The sequence below is a fragment of the Eurosta solidaginis genome, chromosome 3 (genome assembly GCF_040869045.1).
Source record: "Eurosta solidaginis isolate ZX-2024a chromosome 3, ASM4086904v1, whole genome shotgun sequence".
In the NCBI taxonomy this organism is placed as follows: Eukaryota; Metazoa; Arthropoda; class Insecta; order Diptera; family Tephritidae; genus Eurosta; species Eurosta solidaginis.
The window spans coordinates 18,679,425-18,700,468 of record NC_090321.1 but is presented as its reverse complement, the minus strand read 5'-3'; the positions used below and the strand labels follow the sequence as shown (position 1 = coordinate 18,700,468).

At 33.9% G+C, this 21,044-nt stretch overlaps 1 protein-coding gene across 1 annotated transcript in view; it reads left to right on the top strand.

The window, feature by feature from the left end:
* The first annotated feature begins 10,995 nt into the window (after positions 1–10,995).
* The window catches only part of mtt (mangetout), a 409,542-nt gene continuing 399,493 nt past the window's right edge, over positions 10,996–21,044 (top strand). The window contains exon 1 of the mRNA XM_067771149.1: positions 10,996–15,919. The gene's annotated coding sequence lies outside the window, so the exon portion shown is untranslated. The remainder of the gene's footprint in view (positions 15,920–21,044) is intronic.

Below are 21,044 nucleotides of genomic sequence, written 5' to 3'. Positions count from 1 at the left end.
GTATTGTCAGTTTGTTACCGATGAGTGATCGGTTGGATGTTCTACCCATTTCCTTTCAACGAGTTATAGCTAAGAGAGATAGAGACGAGCTATCGGTAGAGAGTTACCGATTTATTATGTAAAATTTACCGATTGTTTAAGTAAATGTTTTCGATATGTTATCAAAATTTATCGATTTGTTATCGAACATTTTTGATTTATTTCAGAAAAGCTACCGATTTGGTATCGAAAAGTTATCGATTTACTTTAGAAAAGCTATAAAAAAAGTATTTTTATTAGAATGTTACCAGTTTATTATTGGTTTGTTCTAAAATTGTTATCGACGATATATGGGTTTATTATGAAATACAAACCTAAGCAACTCCAGTGTAAAATCTATGAAACATCTGTGTGTTAGTGCGGGAGGTGGAAAAGGAAGTAACTAAAAGCCACCAAACCCAATTCATTGCGTATTTAAGGTAGTCAGTTGATATTTTTTTACTATGAACAGCGAGTCAGAGGTATCAAAATTTTTACAGTCTTTTTGAAATAAGTACACAGATAACAGATCGATTTGTGCATTTCCAGATTCGAGCTGGATGTGCTTGAAAATCATCCGTTAACCTATCCTATAATTTTTTAATAGTTCAACATCAACTAGAACTACTCTCTGTTAATTTGGCACATTAGTTCCCTGTGTGAAGGTGGCTCGATCTGCATAATAAAATATTTGTCGCAACGTCCACTTTATAAAAGAGGTTTCGCTCAATTTACAGTAGAGATATCTCGAAAACAGTTAGAAATTTAGTCATGAAATTTGGTATGCGTCTTTTAAATTTAAACTTAAAACTCAACCTTCAAGAATTCGTGAGCTTAACACCGGCTTATAATAATTGAATTTCAATTATTATGTTTTTCTAAGAGAAACTGAAAAGAAAGAAACATTTACTGCCATATTGCGATGGAACCATTTCGAAAACTGCCAACGTAATCATCACCAGGCATTGGCATTTTTCGAAATGGTTCCATCGCAATATGCCAGTAAATGTTTCTTTCTTTTCAGTTTCTCTTTCTACAGCTACGACAAAAATCGTTGGTTGGAATTCCCATGCGTTCTCTGTGGTTTCCCAACACGCGGTGGCCCGTTAGTATACGGATCAGTGGACCTAAGCCACTGTTGACGGCCATAATTTCGAAATAGTAAAATACTTCGTTTATCTGGAAACCAAATAACAATAAATGCCTTTTTTGGACTAGGTAGGCAATTGTAGCGTCCTCTCACGGCAAACGACAATCATGTCCTATAAGTCACTTCTCGTAGCCGTCCCGCCATATAGTGCAGAAGCATGGGCCATCACAACAACAGCTGAAAGAAATGTTAAAGAGAATAACTCTTCGAAAGAATAACGAAGAAAATTGGATGCTGAGCTGTTCGAACTTTATGCAGACATCAACATAGTCCAGCAAATTAAAATTAAGCACCCACGCTGACTAGGCCATTTCATGTGAAACCGTTTTTGGTGAGTAACTTATATACCTCAGTCTTATAAACTACAAGTTAAGAAGGAAGTTGTTTTTTTTTTATATGGAAATCAATCTGAAACAATCTTCGGAAAAAAAATTGTCAAAAAATATTGCGAGTTTCCAGATATCGTTTAGTTATACTTTTTTGGACTAAAATTTGTTGTGTCATATAACTGCATATTTAACAAAAATTTTAAAAAACTCTAAATAAAATTTTTGCAGTTTTCGTAAAATTTTCTTAAGTCTTTGAAGTTTTTTGAAAGCGTTTTTGTGATTAGTTTGTATAATTTTAGTCACAAGATTTACAAAATTTTTTTGAAAGAAATTGCCACTGTTATTTCGTGTTAGCTGCTGTATATTAGACAGCGTACCCAACATATGTCTAACATTTTTATAAGCTTTTATTTAGTTTCACTTTTGTTGTCTGTAATGGAATCTTGCAAGTTAAATTTGATACACTTCCCGGTGTCCGATTGAGCTGAAATTTTGCACACATGTATAACCCGATGACAATGAAATATTACTTTGTTAGAATTCGATAAATTAATCGATAACACAGTTATCGGTAAAGATTTGTATTTACTTTGGCATAACAGCCTAAGTCCCATACAAACCCGCCGGTACCTATCCGTGGATTGTGATATTTGGACGTGGTGAATCACGCGTGCCGCGCGTGGTGAATCTCAACGCTTGCGAAAAGCGGAGACACAACCCTCTGTTGTATTTCTGTGTATAAACAACATAGCTGAATTTTTAAGGCTGTTTAACTCTGTAATCTTTTCTGTAATTTATTTTGCTTTTGGAAAAATTACTTATTTGAAAAAAACTGGCAGAAAATATTGGCATAACAGCTTAAGTTAAATCAAGAATGGAAAACCTTGGAAAATTTGAGCAGATGTGGCAATTACGCGTGCCCTTTGAACGAAATATTGACAATCTATTGATAATCGCTAGGAAATTAGCGACATTCCATCAACAGAGCAGCACTTTAGCAATACTGCTGTTATTATTTGGCCGCTCAAACACACCCATATTAATTGTGTATTAAATTTAAAATATACAACTCAAAAATGACTCCGGTTGTTATGTCCGCAGCATTTATTAGGTGCAAATACAACATAATAATTTACACGGCCAAAGCCATAATAATTTGCACGGGTCATCAATTCTTTCTCTGATTCAAAAGCTGAACTACCAGCGCTACCGCCATCAGCTCAGTGTCATCATTGCCAGTAGCGCCAATAACACCAAAATCGTGCCTGACACACAAAAGTCGTTTCACTCAATAGCGCAAGTGAAATGTACTACGCACTCACTACTAAGTAACGTCAAATATTCGATTGGAGTCATTTCGTCAATGAGCTACCATTGAGCTGGCACCGCATTGGCGCTGGCGCCATACAATTTACATCACTAAAATTGCACGAATGTACAGGCTCATGACTTTGTTAATCCAGATGGTGAAAACGAAGACTCAAAGGAATGCAACCTTGCAAACAACAGTCGCCATTTTCAAAGTGTAAAAATTCTGTGATACAACGTACGCTAACGCCGTTAGGCTGTTATCGGTAAGTGTTGCATAATTTTCTGCGCACTTGATTTTGTTTTACAGATTTTTGGCGATGGAATTTTAGCTAAGCGAAAGTAGAATTTTATTTTAAAACAGATTTAACCCACAGATGAGAGATCTGCAATAAGTAGTTGTAAACTGAACGCGGCATAGACAGAGTTAAGTTATTTAACACTGCTTGACATAATTTTATATGTGCTCTCTGTCAAAAATGCTTCAACTAACTTAGTCAAATTTTATTTCGATTATGAATATGCCCCAATATATTCGGATTATGATATAATAAAATTAAACAAAAAATAAAATTAAAGAAAAAAAACTTTTTTAAAAATAAGCTTTTATTATTGGCTAATAAAATTAACTAAAAAGTAAGTTGGTGCATTAAAAGAAATGGATAGAATGAGAAACGTTACAAATAACTAAGTAAAGACTACGTAACTAATTTAAACAATATTTTACCCTACTAAAAATTTAAAAAAATTCCTTTTTAAATTAAATTTAAGAAAAAGGCTTTTCTAAGAACAAGCTTCTATTACTTGTTAATAAAACGAACTAAAAAGTAAAAAATCAAATTAAAGACGAAAAAACTTTTTTAAAAATAAACTTTTATTATTGGTTAATAAAATTATCTAAAAAGTAAACAATAAATTGACTCTAAAGAAATATAACACTTTATAAGTTCATTGTAAGCTTTAACGATAATTAGGCTTTTTCGTCTGCGACAAAAGAATTCTATATTGTACATAATTATATATTTTTAACATTAAAACTTTACACCTAAATTATTAAACCTTACAGTTTATATCACAGTCCTAATTGTTCTAATAAAAGCGTGTTACATTGCGATAGCAAGAAAAGGAGATCCTAAATATTCTTAATTATACCATCAAAATTCAACACGTTTTTTATTAGAACAATTAGAACTGTGATATAAACTGTAAGGTTTAATAATTTAGGTGTAAAGTTTTAATGTTAAAAATATATAATTATGTACAATATAGAATTCTTTTGTCGCAGACGAAAAAGCCTAATTATCGTTAAAGCTTACAATGAACTTATAAAGTGTTATATTTCTTTAGAGTCAATTTATTGTTTACTTTTTAGCTAATTTTATTAACCAATAATAAAAGCTTATTTTTAAAAAAGTTTTTTTTTCTTTAATTTTATTTCTTTTTCTGTTTGTTAGTTTGCAGGAACTCGTGCCAAGATGTGCCAGCTATGTTTGTTAAACTTTAACATTACTGCTGATGTGTTGTTAGCAGAATGGCTCCTGTTACAGGATATCCAACATCCACTAAGCAGCAGCTAGTAAAAGCTTAAGTGTAGATTTTCTAGCATCTAAAACTAACAGTAACTGAATGTGCATGCCCTGAGCTTTTAGCACATAAATGCAGCTTTTAGTAAACAAGCTATAACGACAAGGAAGCGAAGCATTTTTGGGACGTAATACAATATTTTTTTTTTTGGTTTCTAACGGTAACTAAATTATGGGATATTATTGTAACAAGCTTTGACAAAATTAGCAAAATATGTGACGATATATTGAACATATTTCTTCGGTCTGCTATAATAATAGAAAATTGGAGTATACAGAGTTTCACATATTTACGCGCTGAGTGATATGTATAGTAGACTGGGTCGATTTATTAACCGATATCGCGCCATCGATTTTTCGATAGAATTTGGGCTCAGGAGAAAAAGTTCCCTACGCATACCCAAAAAAATAATTTTCGAGCCTGCGAAAAAAAAATTGGCGAAAAGGTCAATTTTTCGACCAAAACACTCCCCAAAACCTAAAAAATATTTTTTTTTTTTCAAAAAACTGTTATCGCCAATGTTTTTACAACAGTTTAAAAAAAAATATCTTTTTTTTGGGTTTTGGGTAGTGTCGTGGTCGAAAAATTTAGTGGAAAACTTTTTTTCGTGAGCCAAAATCCTATCGAAAAATCGACGGCGCGTTATCGGTTAACTTTCGTTCATACAAATGGACCCAGGTTAACGTATAGGGCTGTTGCTGTGCAACTTTTCTCAATTTATTTCTTTGCCTAGTTTATTATTTGAGCTGTAAATCTTTGTATGTTTGGTTGTACGAACCGTACAATCATCGAAGGAGTTGGACTTCGAGTAGCACTTCCGGAAAAAGAAGCGGAGGAGTGTTACAATATATAACTGAAACAGCTAGTGCATTTTCTGTACTGACGTCACGTTATTTAGTTATTTTCCAAATTATTTGATAAATTAAAATAAAAAATAATTTCTTCTAAGAAAATGTTTTCGCATATTAAAAACAACAATCCCTCCTTAATAATACAAATGGTCATTCAATAGTTTTGCACTAGCTTCTGAAGTTTCACTCGTGTTTCTGAAATAGTTTTGATACAGTTACGAAAAAATGCCGAACCCAATTTCGAAACCATCTCCAAATAGTCCCAAAATTATTTAAAAATTTTATAGAGCGAATCTCCGAAAAGAGTCCAAACTCAACTTGGATCCATCTCGGTGTAATTTTGAGTTGACCACGACGTATTTGCAAAACCAATGAGAAACTCCGATAAAAATATAAAGATGTAACCTGAGAGTGTATCACAAATTTAACAGTTATTAAAATCAAATGGTTAAGTCTCAAAATCTAACAGGCATTTTTTACTTAAAAGTCACTTCGCAAATATTAAAAATTTTATTTTGAGTTTTATAAAATACTAGCAGAGTACCCGACGTCGTTCGGGGAGATGCCATGCCCTTTTTTCGCTATCCCAATTTTTCCCGAGGGGGTGGGGATTAGTCTTATATACCTCCTCACCTAATTTCAGTCGTCTATCTTTAATACTTTCAGATATATTGACAAAGAAAAATTCCATTTGTATGGGAGGTACCACGCCCCTTTTACGTTATACCCAGTTATTCTAGAGGGTGTAGGGATTGGTCTCATACAACCACTCACCTAATTTCAGTCGTCTAGCCTCAATACCTTCAGATATATTGACTACGAAAAATTCCAGGTGTATGGGAGGTGCCACGCCACCCTGTCGGAATCTTTTTTTATATAACCTACCATAGATTGAGACACTCAGAGTATGTCATGGCAAAATTTCGTTCGATTCCATTTTGCGGTTTAGGCTGCAAGTCCAAACATACATACAAAAATTCTTTCACAAATATATAGTAGATAAAATAAAGCATTTATTTCTGGACTGAAAAAAAATAAATATCAATACGTAACATCTGATTTTGGAACAAAAACTAAATCTGAAAATTTAACAGATATTTTTGACTTAAAAAAATATTTCTCAAAATTTATTAGTATTATTTTACTTAGAAAATAAATCTCAAAACGTAACGTTATTTCTGGAGCTAAAAAATAAATCTTAAATGTAACGTTTTTTGAACCCAAAAAATTTATCTCAAAATCTAACAGATATATTTCGACTCAAAATAAATCTCAAAATTGTACAGTTATTTTAGGACCTAATATATAACTCTAAATAAACATTTTTTTTGTGATTTTAGCTAATCGAATTCTCGAAATCGTATATTAACTACACTGAAAGAAAAGGACTGGTAAAATCAACCGAAATGTGGGTCAGTTCAACTGAAATTTCTGTCAATTTTTATCCATCGCAACTAGATGTTGAATCAACTGCGCACAAATCGTAGATTCGTAATTGACCGTTTTAGTAGTCAAATGAACAAAAAAAGTTGTTGCGGCAGCTTTGTAAGAAAGAATCTATGTTACGACATTTGCAAGGCAGATGAGTTTTCATTGAGATCTTTTCATGGCAGAAATACACTAGGAGTGCTTGCCGAGCAGGGGAGAGGGGCTACCCCGCCTAGGAAAATTTTCTTCTAACCTTATTTAAAAAATTTTTATGTTGCTTTGCCCGGGGTGTGAACACAGGGTCTTCGGTGTGGTAGGCAGAGCACGCTACCACCACACCACGGCGACCGCCATATACATACGTGAATATGTGCATACATATAGTACACAGCATACATAAGTACAAAGTAGAGAGCGCAGTGAGCGTAAAATTATCTTCGAGATTTGCTCATGTATTGACTGTTGATCGCTGTTGAAATGACCAGTGAGATCGGCTATGTTAACGAAAAAATTAGTTAGACTGAATAGGAATCAGTCAATTTTACAGAATTTTGTTAACTTAAGAGCGACAATTTCTCTTCTGTTGAAATTACTAAACTAATTAGTTCGCTTGACAAAGAAATCGGTCGAATTAACCATAATTCGCTCAATTTCACCAAATTTCCGTTAAGTCAAGAACAACAGAACCGATATGTTGATTTTACTAGCACCATTTCTTTCAGTGTATAGCATTCGAATAATCGAATACCTCAAATTCTAGTACTATAATCGGTGGGGTCATATTGCTCTTAATATAAATAATATTAATAAGCTCAATTTATTTTTCAGTCAACCGCTAATTAGCCTTTATTTACTTTTTACTTTGTTTGCAGGTGAGTCACTGAACAACTTTATAGCTAGAACAAAACTTTTTCTCCACTACTCCCAAATTCATATGTGATCTTAAGAATTTGTTGGGTAATTTTGATTGATTTTTTCTGTAAACCACAAAAAAGCTAGGCAAGGGCGACTGAGTGGGAATGCGTCATTAATATTTTTGCGTGTAAGTATGTGCGGTGATGTGTATTTAAATGTTTATTATTCGGTTGATAATTATTTGCTAAATGGCGTGGTTTTTGATTGGCGCTTTTGTGGGCAGGTGCTTACAAATATTTTGCACAAATTTTCTACATTTACTCAGAATTAAAATTTATTTAAATTGATTCCAATATTACAGGACAAAAACAAACCTAAGACTATGTTGTCAGGCTAACTTACCATACTATCAAATCCTGAAAAATTGGGGACAGTCATGCAGACAACAGCTTCGTACTACAGGTTTAAGGAGCACTGCCAGAATGATGGAAATTTAGCAGCCACGCTGCTACCAACAGGTCTTAATTTTGGTATTTTAATTCTTGGGTAAAAAGCTGAGATTAACCCAGAATGACTTAAGGGTCCGAGATCAGATAGGAAAATTTTCTTAGCCGGAGCACATCTTTCATTCGCATAACATGGCCGCTGGGTCATAATTCGCTCGACTATACAACCCAACATTAAGTTTTTTTCAATACTCGCCGTCGCCAACTCGTAGCGTTCGGTAAATGTTTTTCCTTTCCCCTTTTCATATAATAGCTTATTTTTTTTGCTATTACACATCACGTCTGTGGCTTGCTTTAGATTCTTGTAGGAAAATATTTAGCTTAAAAACATCCCTGTTGCTATTTGCACTCCTTTAGCCCCTGTCATCAACTGAGAAAAATCGTATTGATATATGGGCCAAATTTATCTTCAAAATAGTTGCACAGGTTACGGAACTGCCAATTGGTCGAAAATAAAATTATATTCAAGAAACGAGGGGTGTTCGATGTCACAGCATATAACTAGTTTTGATGATACTCTCCTCACAAACAGTTAAACTTTAATTTTTGCTGTAATGTTTGACAGGATGAAGTTCCATTAGATTGATCTTCGACTAAATCTAATCTAAACAAGTAAGGACGGGACTGTAAAGTAAAAATGGCAAAAAACCACCTTATCTGAAGGATCGGGTGTATGGGATATACACTATATAGCTCCGATCGAAGTGATTTTTTCAGAAAATAATCTATGATATATTAAAATATATATCACCTAGTTTCACGTTTATACTTTCTAAATTAAGGGAGAAATGGCCAAAAATCTTTCTATCTGAACGATCGGTTGTATGGTATATAACTATATATAGCTCCGATCAAAGTGATTTTTTCAGGATATCTTCTATGATATATTAGAATACATATCACAGAGTTTCACGTTTATACTTTCTAAATTGCGGCAGGAATGTCCAAAATCTGGAAATATCTGAACGATCGGTTGTATGGTTATAGTGGTCGGATCCTACCGGATCCGACAAATGTCTAATATAATACAAAAATACATCCTTGTGCCAAATTTGATTGAGATATCTCAAAATTTGAGGGACTAGTTTTTGATCTATGATAGATTTAGCAGGTCTGAAGCCCCAGTTATAATGTTCAATCAGCCGATTCACGCTTCAATCTTTTTGCACAATAAATTTACAGGACCCCATGTGTGAACCTAAGAAGAATAATTTGACGCTAGTTGGTACAGTTTACAGGATTTTCCTTCTTGTGGAATGGGAAAAGAAAATGCACTCGGCATGCACTTGTCCAACAGTAGTTTGAAAAGCAGCTGTTGAGTGTGCCTTATCAACACTTCGCCGCCGTATTCGAATAGCTTCGCAGACAATTCATCAGCACTCGCGACCTTGTTTTTTTAATATGGTAATTTGCATTCTGTCTTCGCCATAACCGGGCTGCAGGCTAAGGTTATTCATCACTGGTTGGTACACCACTGTCTCCGATTAGGAATGCAAAGAAATGTTCTCTGAACATATATCTGGTGGTCTTCTATACTCTCGAAAAATTCGCAAGCTACTGATTTCACAAACAATCTGAATTTGTTGCTGCCATAAAAATCTTCTCAGTGAGAATTCATCTTCCTTGCATATGCCGTTCAGAGGAGGCATAAAACATGTCGGTTTCGTCTTCCCAATTCGTAGGGAAAATTAAAAGGAGCACGACGCTAATTGAAGAGGCTCACCTTAAAATCTCTTACTTTATTAGCTATTCTGGAGGCAACAAGACTTGTTAAAAGAATTGTCAAAAATAAAAGGAAAGTGAGATAAGATTAAAGCTACCCTACAGAGCTTACTTAAGCGCTGAGAGGAAAATTTAAAGACAATTTAGAGCCGTTTGAGAAAAGAGGATCGAAAGTGATACCAAAAAGTAATAGTAGTGATACCGAGTCGATATGCTTATAACCCTTATCCTGTACTCCACAAAAAAAGGGTACTGACGTTCATTGGTCAATTTTGCCCAATATAAAAAAAAACGCCTGTTGATTATTATTCAAGTTTGAAATCAATTCTTTTATTTAATAAACATAAAATTAATTTTTGAAAGAATAAAATGAATAGTTTCAGTATATTTGAACAATTCTTGCATTTGATCGACATCTCCGAGTGATTCTTAAAAATAAATTTTTCACAACTGGGACATTTTTGATGTATTTTGTGTTGTTTGATCGATTTGGGCACATGTAGCAACTATCTCATTTAAAATTTATCGATTGTAGATTTTTTTTGTAGTTTCAGCGCGTTTTGAAGATTGCGTACAACAGCTTTGGCTGGACAGCTGCGAGCAGGGGTAGTCCTGCGCGATATTTCCTGAGAAACAAGTCCACTTCCTAAGTCCTCTAGAAATATACGACATCTAAATTTCTTATTTATATCCCATTCAGACTCTATTTCTCTGAAAATGATATACCCATTGTAGGCGCATATATCGAGCATGTTGAAAAATAGAGCCTGTGGCCACCGGTTCGTTCTACGCTTGCAAGTGTATGTCCTGATTACTTGATCTAGATTATCATCCCCAGGCTTGGTTTTGTTCTAAAAATCTATGAATTCAGGCTTTTTAGTGTCGTCATTGATTTCAGCATTATGTGTTTAATATTAACCGATATCGCGACATCAATTTTTCGATAGGATTTGGGCTCAGGAAAAAAAAGTTCCACTACGCATACCCAAAAAAAATTATTTTCGAACCTGCGAAAAAAAATGGCGAAAACGTAAATTTTTCGACCAAAATACTCCCCAAAATCCAAAAAAATTCAAAAAACTGTTGTAAAAACGTTGGCGATAACAATTTAAAAAAAAAATATTTTTTGGGTTTTGGCGAGTATTTTGGTCGAAAAATTGAACCTTTCGCCATTTTTTTTTCACAGGTTCGAAAATAATTTTTTTTGGGTATGCGTAGTGGAACTTTTTTTCCTTAGCCCAAATCCTATCGAAAAATCGATGGCGCAATATCGGTTAATCAATCGACTCAGTCTAATGTGCAATGTACTGAGCAAATATACTTCCCGATTTTTTAGGCACATATCCAACGAAGGTGGTTTTTTGTTGTTAAAGAAGAAATATGCATAATTTTCTGGCTTCTTCTCCATGTTTGTGATTTCTATCTGTTCTAACTACGGCTAGCTTATGCCTCAACAATACAATACCCAACTCATGAGACGTAAAAAAGTTGTCGCACGTAACACTGCGGCCTTGTATATTTTTTACTATAACATTTTCTTTACCATTCTTTGATAGGAAAAGTCCTACTCTTGCTGACTGTCAGAAATTTCGACTTCTCCGGCTGTTCCCCCAGATAAATTAGGGTCATAAAAGGATCCCACGTCCGATTAACTCGAAAATACTTGTATTATAAATCTAAGTTATTGAAAACTCTTTCTATTTATTATCTTTTATGTTAGTACAAAAACCACAACCGCAGAGCTCAAAATAATATTACGAGTTAGTGAAAGATTGGCAGTTCCAGATAATTACGTACAAAAAATCTTACGTTATCATACCGCAAAAAAATTGGACATAAAATACCGTTCACAAAATGCTTGGCATAAAATTTATGCGAAATATCATTTCAATTTTTTAATTACAGAAATTGTTTTTAACTTAGCTTAAGTATCTTAGCTTTAAAATAAAACAGATTTTACAGAAATTATACAATTACATACATACCACAATTATACGTGTAAGAAATTTAAATAAGTTGAAGGACGTTGTTCAAAAATTTCAACGAAACGACGTAAACAGCAGCCACATGAGCATTTGAGTATTATTGCCGGCTAAGCACTGAAAACAAGCACTTAAACTTTAAGAAATGTTCGTACAAATCTTTATGATATTCTCATTACAAATACACACTTATGCACATATTGTTGCCCAAGTACCGGTGTACTTTTTATTGCCGCTGGGAAGTGTGCTTTTATTGCTATTTTCTTTACTTAATACAACATCGTTCAGACAAACTTTTTTTTGTACTTTGCTTTATTACAATTGGCCTTCGCTTTTTGTTATTTGTGTTGGTGGTATAACAAGTAACAAATACACAATATAGTGTGCACGTAAATATATACTAAATACATACATATACCCATGGATAAGTACTTTTATATGTATGTAGATAGCCGCTTGTGATTGCTTTGATTTTATATGGTGTTTATGTTTGCTTGCTTTTATTGTGCTTCTTTTGTAATTATAGGCGTGTAGAAATTTTATGATGCAAATAAAAAAAAAAAAATATATATATATAAAATAAAAAAAATAAAAAACTATATAGCTATAGGGATTTTATACCTTATTTAGATCTATTGGAAAAAGAATTAGTAAAACAAAACGGAAAGAAAAATTTATGAATAAGTTAAGTCTTTATTTGCTTTTAAAATATTTGGCTGAGTAAATAGGTTTAATGGTGTTTAAATTATTTTATAGTTGAAATAATGAAAATTTAGCAACTGAAATCAAATTAGGAGCCAGATTATGTATGACACCGTCACACTTTGCTATATAATACTGAAAATTTCACAGAGGCAATCCGGTTTACTTTCACTCACTGAGGTGAAAGAACGCTACTATATCACACAAGCTCTAGTTCATACGAAAAATTACGACTCGTTGCATTATACATACTATGCCCCTAAGTATTTTATTGTGGTTTTGTGGATTGTCCTCCCCTTGCAGTAAAGGGGTTCAAATATGACTGTCGTATGAATACACCGGAAGAAAAAGGTCACCATAGCACAATGGTTCATCCAATCCATGACTGATCTATAGCTCAAAAGGACGATCGTATACATGAATAAGAAAAGTAGGAGAGAGAAGGCGGAAAAAGTAGAGGAAATGCAAACAAAAGGAATGTGGCAATGAAGGAGGAGGAACACTGTAAAATATAGTTGATAAGGAGGAAGAAGAAGCACATGCAAAGGAAAGAGAAATAGAAAGTGGGTTCAAAAGAGAGTTGCAAAGAATTGGAAAAGTGGTGAAAAAAGAAAAGTGGTGGGACAGAACAGTGAGAGGAGCACTAGAAAATGTAGTGCAGGAAGGGAGAATAAATAAGGAAAAATATTAGAGTAAGAGGTTATTGAAAAACTGAAAAAGAGAGAAGAAGGTTGATCGAGTAAAATAAAGAGCAAGAACATGAGAAAGGGTAATATGGAGAGTTTCAAAAAAGGTGGCAGATGAATGGAAAATTGTAAGGAGAAACAAAATATAGAATTGAAACGAAGAGCTAATAACTGAGAAATAAGGAAAAGTAAAGAAGAAGAAAAGGGGAGAGAAGTACAAAGGATTAGGACCTTTTCTTTGTGAGTAAAGGGCGAAAAGCTAAGCTAACCTGATCCGTTAACCAAAGGAATTAAGAAGGGACTGCAATGCTGAATGGGAATGACTGAGCGTGAAATATTAGAAAAAGGCATGAACAGGGCTTAGAGGGTGGAATCGGAGAAAAAAAAAAGAAAATTTGTTTAAGGGAAAGGGTGGGGTTTAAAAGGGCAAAAGGATGAGAGCGGAAGAGAGAAATAAATTGGTAAGTCAGTGCGAAGTTGTTAGGAATTGACGGAAAGTGGAAAACAGCGAGAATGAACTATAAAGAAAGGAAAATGAAAGATTTGGAGAGTGGCGTTGAAATAGAAGCAATAAAAGGAAATTAAGTGATTTTGAAAAGGGGAAAGCAATAATAGTGTTGCAGAAAGTCGAAGCACAAGAAGAGGGGCGTAAATCAAAACATAAAGGAACTAACAGAGCACAAATTGGGGAGAGTAAAAGGGATGAGAAGCAGAATAAGAGCAAAAAAGGAAAGAAATATAGCAAATGAGAAATAGGAAAGAAAGAAAGAAGAAAGTAAAATAAAAGTAAAACAAAGACAAAAAAAACAAGCAAATGGAAACAAATCGGCATTAAGAAATGCAACACAAATTGGGTATTCACGCTGCGTTTTCCAGCAGATGGTCTTCTAATTTGATTGCAAATATATTTATTACGGTGGGCTGATATAAAGCCGTTTGAAATGGCTATTGCGTCAATTGACTTTATGACCTCTTTTATATTGGCTAATTAGCCACTGCGGCCGCCGTGGTGTGGTGGTACAATGCTGATGTGGAAAAAAGGCTTTTCTAATCCTGGTGGCCCCTCGGCAGCGAGTCTATTGCTTCTCAATGAAAACTCATTTGCATAGCAGGCATCGTTCGGAGCCGGGTTTAAACATGTTGCGTACAGTTAATTTCTAGGAAAAATTAGAACGTAGCACGAGAATTGGAAAAAATTTAAAACCTCTTCGGTGGTTATTGTGCCTTGCATTTACATATTTTATTTAATGCCTATTAAGGCATAATCAGGTTGACCTCTTGACCATTTCGGAAAGAAGTTATACTGTCGTCCATAGCAAAAAGGCCCTAAAATTCACTTTCTGACTTCCAGAAACTATGCCAATGAATGTTTCCGATTATAATTTACTGATATATAAAGCAATTACTCATTTAAAATTCTCTTTCATAGCGTCGTCCCTCCATTTCTAACAAAGTTTTTAAAGATGCGCTAGTTGCTTCTTTGCTGCACTAAATGGCGCCAATTGATAAAAACAAGGAATCTCAAACCGTTTTCCATCTGAGTTTTCCAACTGAGTTGCGGCCGCCCTCTTCCTCTACCTTCATAGGCGGGTTACGATAAGAATATCTTCATGGCCGCAGCATCATCTTTTACTCAAATTTGCTGGACTCAATTTATGCCTGCAGAAAGCAGACTTGCCGTCGCCAGAGCATAAAGGCTCATAAATCTTTCAATGCGCTTCTCTTGGACACTCCCAGACTCACTTAAACTGTTGTCAGCGAACATGCTTCTGCACCATTTTGAAGGATGGATACGTTTAATTACTTGAAGAACTTGATTTTCGCTTACCGGAAAATGACTTTACTTTTCAAACTTAGTCTGAATTAGCATTTTTTGGCAAGACTGTTTATTTCGTAGTAATTACAAGGAAATATGATAAAGTAAAAAAGAAAAAAAAAACAATTTGCAATTGAAATGAGGAAAACTTTTGCTATGAAATATTACTTTTATTTGCCGCGAAAGCGAAAACAAACAAAACATATACGAAATACATACACAAACGCATGCACACACCTATACGTGAGGGCTGCATATAAAATCAACGTTCCCCTCAGTTTAGCAAGTAAAGTATAACAGTCTCAACAACCTTGCTAAAACGGAGAACGCACACGTGGTTGTGAATGCAAACAAGTGGTTTCCCATTCATAAAATTTCACTTTCAAAACAACAAACAGCACATGTTGTAGCACAGTTATACCAAATGCATGCCGCGTATAACAGTTTGCTCTTCTTAGGGGTAAATCAGCAATAACAAAGCAAGCGTATGTACTAATACGAGCATATGCATATGTAATGCCGTGCTAAAATATTATGCTCCTTTTTCGACCAGTTTCGTCCTTTTTACATGTAATTTCTTTGCGTTTAACGGCACTTTGTGGCTGCTTTGTACATGCATCACATTTCAGTTACACGCCGGTCTTGTGCGACGATAGTCTCTTTTCGAAATGCAGCGGAATGTGAAACGCTAAATGATAATAAATAAAAGTGATAATTTTGTGTATTAATTGATTTTGAATATTTGTTAAATTAAAAATAAAAAAAAAAATTATTTAAATTTGTGCTGCGAACCAAGGGTTAAAAAAAGTGATGACAAAAATTTTTTAAATTATTTTAAATCACGCTGTGCGAGTTACCAAAAAGTGGGTTGGTACAAAATATGTGTGAAATTACATTCAAAATAAGTGCGTAAAAGTGAAAAAACAAAAACATTTTAAATTACTTTCAAAATACCCAGTGTATAAAAGTGAAAAAAAAAATGGTAAAAATTTTAAAAATTTGAAATTGCCTTCTGCTATGAAATAAAGTGAAAAAAAAAAAAATAAATCAAAATATCAATTTAAATAATTATAAATCATTTCATACAAAATGTTTTCATACATATATAATAAGCAACAGTAAAAAACTTCTTTATAAAAAATAAAAACAATAACAAATAAGTAACAAAAACTGCGTAGCGAATATGAAATGGCAAAAGAATGCCGACTTTATTATTTGAAGATTGTTTTTTACACTGAAAAATGTTTTACTAAGAATATATATATATTTTTTTTAATATCAAACCTTTTTGCCAGCCAAAAATCTTGCCTTCATATCATTTATCTTTTTTATTTAGTTATAGCATCTTAGGTAAACTTATGCTTATAAACTATATGTCACCCGGTCTATGAAAAGGTGGCTTATGACTCAAAAAAGAAATATCGCGAATCAGCAGTTAAAGATAAACAATGCGTTTCTTCAGTTTCTTAGTAGTTTTTCTTTTGCATTATGAACAGTCATGCCCAAAGGGCAAAGCACAAACCGGTTTCTGACCGATATTTTGGCTCCATTGCCATCGATAAAAATGCTATCAAAAAAATCTGAGGATGCTTCACCAGCCACCAAAGTGGCATCGAAGGAACCAAAGGCTTCATCGTCTTTCATTTGTGCTCTTCTTTCTCTACATTTTTAGTACACTTCTAAGCAAGTTAGGACTTTCTAGTTTTCACCATGTGAAAGAGCGTCTCAAAAACTATCGAAACAAGAAAAAAAGTGGAAACATTTTTGTTTTCAGTCATAAGCCACCTTTTCATAGACCGGATCACATATGTTGCTGCTAATATAATTGTCATGAATATAAAATGAGAAAACTAAAAAATTACTGGAATAATACCTTTAGTTGAATTACAACTTTCCTTGTCTTAAAAGAAACAAAAGTTAAAATTAAGTCCGTGGTGCTTACATGCTGTTGATAAGTAATAAGCTGAGACCCTGTGAGTGGCTTCCATTCTCCATATCTTAATTTCCTATTTTCGAAAATTTTCGAAAATGGTGTTTTGGGCAGTTTCGCACCAAACTGATTATCTTTGCCAAGGCGGACTACCCGTAGTAACATAAAAAAAAAAAAACAAGCTTAAGAAAGCTACAGAATAACATCTCACGTTGAATTACATTAAAAAAAAATTATCGACATTTAAAAAATTTAAAATTTTTAATTTTCACTTTAAGGCCCACTTTCAGAACGTCAAATTATTTTTAAACGGTTTTATTTAGCTTGACTTGACAGGTTGGCACGAATTTTTTAATTGAATTTAAGTAACTTTCCTATAAGCTACAAACTTGATTTTTGGAATATAGTTCAGAACCCGATGACAATGCAATAATAAGAAAACAATCGCCGCTAGGTGGCGCAGGGATCGAGATATTCAAAAAAATCGTATTTGTTGTCCAAGTTGGCTCATATTTGGAACACATAATACATACAAGAATAGAAAGCGATCTATGAAAAAAATCGCCGCTAGGTGGCGCAAGGATCGAGATAGTAAGAAAAATCGTATTTGTGGTCCGATTTGGTCCATATTTGGAACGCATAATACATACATGAATAGAAAGCGACCTATGATGTCCGATTTGGCTCATATTTGGAACACATATTACATACAGTCCGTTGGAAGTGCCATTAATATATTTTGGAGTTGGAGGAGGGACAAGCACACGTGGCGCAGAGTCGAGTAAAGTCTTTGGAGGGATTGTGTATTGAGGACATAGATTGTAGCAAATTTTCAGGAAAGAGTCCTTGTAATAATGAGTCACTAAATAAATTAAATAGACTGAGAAATAATAGGCAATTAAATAAAGGCTATAAACTTGAAAATAAATAATTAAAAAAAATTTTATGTTAAACGGTTTTATTGAAAACAATACTTACATGAAGTAATAATAATACTAATACTTCTGTATGCGGTTTTGTAGCCAAATCAATTTTAGTCCATCAAATTACAGGTAAAAGGTCTCTCGAAATTCGCACTGAATTTCGATTTTTTTTTTTTCAAAGTTAGTTTCAGATTTTCTTTCAAACGAATCGTGCATTAATTTATGATATGGAAAAATATATGAAATAACCTTTGGCAGAAAAAATTGCCAAAAATCAAAACAAACTTTGAGAAGCTTTGCCGACTACACAAATTTATGCTCGAAAGAGTTTATAAACCTTAAATTAAAATTTACCATATTTTTTTGGAAAACCTTTTAGAGACTTTTTTGCATGGTTTTAGTTAACACATTTACATATTTTTTTCTAAAATTATCGAAACATAAAAAAGATGGAGTTAACAGACGAAATTCTATTAAAATTGCCACTGCTTCCTCTTTGCGAAAGTTGTATTTGTTGTTAACAAGCTGACGTAGCATTGGTTGCTTTCTCTCTCCAAGATGCCCAAATTTCCAAAGTGTACTTTACTGCTATTTTGCGTTTGATGGCAGTCTAAGCCTAGTGTAATAAATACGTGATTGTTCTCTTGCACAGCCTTGATCAGTCCACGCCTTGTTTGCAGTGCAGCGCTTCACTTTTGAAAGCGATCAAAATTCAATGACATCACTCTTGCATAACCAACTTGGTGCTCTCTTGAATTAGCACTCATGGTAAACTCAACTAATAGGAAACTGGTATTAAACTACTGCTAGTTTTTTTCTTTGGAGCTGTATTCTGTTCTGTGTTTCGGACCCGCCACGTAGAAATTTGTTTCAGAAAAACTTTCAAACAGAATGAATGGATCAATCTAGTATGTTAGCGTTAGCAGCTTTAATTGGTAAGGTTAACTAATTATTGTCCTCGTTAATACGAAAACTGAAAGTTTTGACATACAAGGGCTGGGGACCATGAGGTAAACCACAACAAAACTACCACAGCTGTGATTTCGCAAAGATGCAATAGAAGAATATTAAATAGAGTGGATTTCAAAACAAAAATGATTGATGACACTAAAGTCATATAGTGTGAGTAAATACAGAGTATTTGGCATAATAATAAGAATAAAAATAAAAAAGTGTAAGGCGCGATAACCTCCGAAGAGATCTAAGGCCGAGCTTCTCTTCCAATTTGCGTCGTGCTCCTCTTGATTTTCCCTACAAATTGGCCGGAAGGGGTCTACATGTTTTATGCCGACTCCGAACGGCATCTGCAAGGCAGACGAGTTTTCACTGAGAACTTTTCATGGCAGAAATACACCCGGAGTGCTTGCCAAACACTGCCGAGGGATGACCCCGCTTAAAAAAATTTTCTTCTAATTGAAAAACCTTATTTCTAAAAATTTGGTGTTGCTTTGCCCGGGATGCGAACCCAGGGCATACGGTGTGGTAAGCGGAGCACGCTACCATCATACCACGAAGACTAAATGGAAACACTTCTAAATATAGGTATGTATGAAAAACTGGAAGAACAAATCGATCTCGTATTAGCCTCCAGTAGTCATATAAAAACTTCAACTGTACCTTGATCAACAACCCAGGAGCAGACAAGATGAACACGCGCATATAATAAAATACGATTCAAACGAGATTGAAAGAGCAACTGGTACAAATAGGACTACCTACATTAGGAATATAAATTTTATTTCCTAGGTAGTTTGATTAGCTATATTAAAAACAAACAAGCCTGCCATTTTATACTACAATCCCTGAAGACAGTGGAAAGGATATTCATCACGTGTAGAAGAAAATTGGTTTTTTGAACTTTCACTGAAGTTTATAAAAGAGTTATCAAAATACACCTTACACGTATTGGCCTAATTTGTTTATGTGATTAGCTTATAATAAAAACTTATGTTGAAAATATGCTAAGTTTGCAAAGGTTCAAACTTTTTTAAGCAATTTTCTAGGTAATTGCAACCCATAAAATGCTTTTGAATTTAAATGAAAAAAAAAAAAATATATATATATACATATGTGGAATTGTTTAAATGTAGATGTCATAGTAAACTTCTCTCTGTGCAACTGCAGTATTGATCAGCTTCACTTGCTTCTGAAAGGGATTTGCTTTTCAGACTGCTGAAATAATACTAATTATGAGTTTAGCTTTAATGAAATGGCATCTTTTGTCAGCGAACTGTTTCAGTAACTGTAAAATGTCACTTATTTTGCGTACTTACGCTGCAACCAAACACAGAGCGCAAAATAGAGTGAACGAAAAAAATATTTTGCTTTAATTGATATTAGAGAAAAACTACAAAAATTGCATATGGTGATAGTTACTAGGACACGATTTTGAACTTCATTTATTTATTAGGTCTCGGGTACTGAGTTTTGAACTCGGAATCTACAATACTTTTACTACATACTGGTGTTAAGGCATATGCCTCTGTCCACTCAGCAATATGAATGCCTCGCTTCTTCGCTTTGCTATTTTGTTTTGGAGTATGGCCTTTTTAGTTATTATCTTATATATTGTAACGAATTTAGTGCAATTCCTCTTATTTGCAACCTTCTACTAACGTTCGAATCACTAAACTGTTGAATAAATAACTCCACTATTCAATAATGCAAAATGGCCTTTATTCAAGTACTTCCCAATAAAACTAATACTTCTCGACAGATGGCGTGCTTAAATTAAACTGTTTCGCCATGCCTCAGATGATGCTGCTTTTATACTTTCCGATTTCCTCATTGACATATTTCTAGGCGTTTCTATTTCTAGAATTTGTTACTTATTTACCAGTTATAAAATTACCAGCCATAAATTAGAGATCCACGTTATAGCTTCTCATATACGCGAGTATATGTGAGTGATACTTCCACCGATTATTACCTACTTTTAGAGGTATCTCTGATATATGCATGTGTTTCTTCTCTCCGCTGCTTTTATGGGCATATGTATAGACATAATGATTTATTTGTTGATGCGCATACCAGTCACTGCTTAATATTGGCTTAGAGATGATAGCATCCCTTAGCGTTGGTAATATTCGTCACAATATTATTTCTAATTACTGCTTTTATGTACAGGTAAGGGACCTTACTCTGATTTGGAATCCAAATCTATAAATAAATTTTTGGTTGCAAAGATGGAGATTCGGGCTATTAGCGTGCTTTGAGCATTTTTGGTCGTAGTGCTTTTGTTTAGATATATTTTA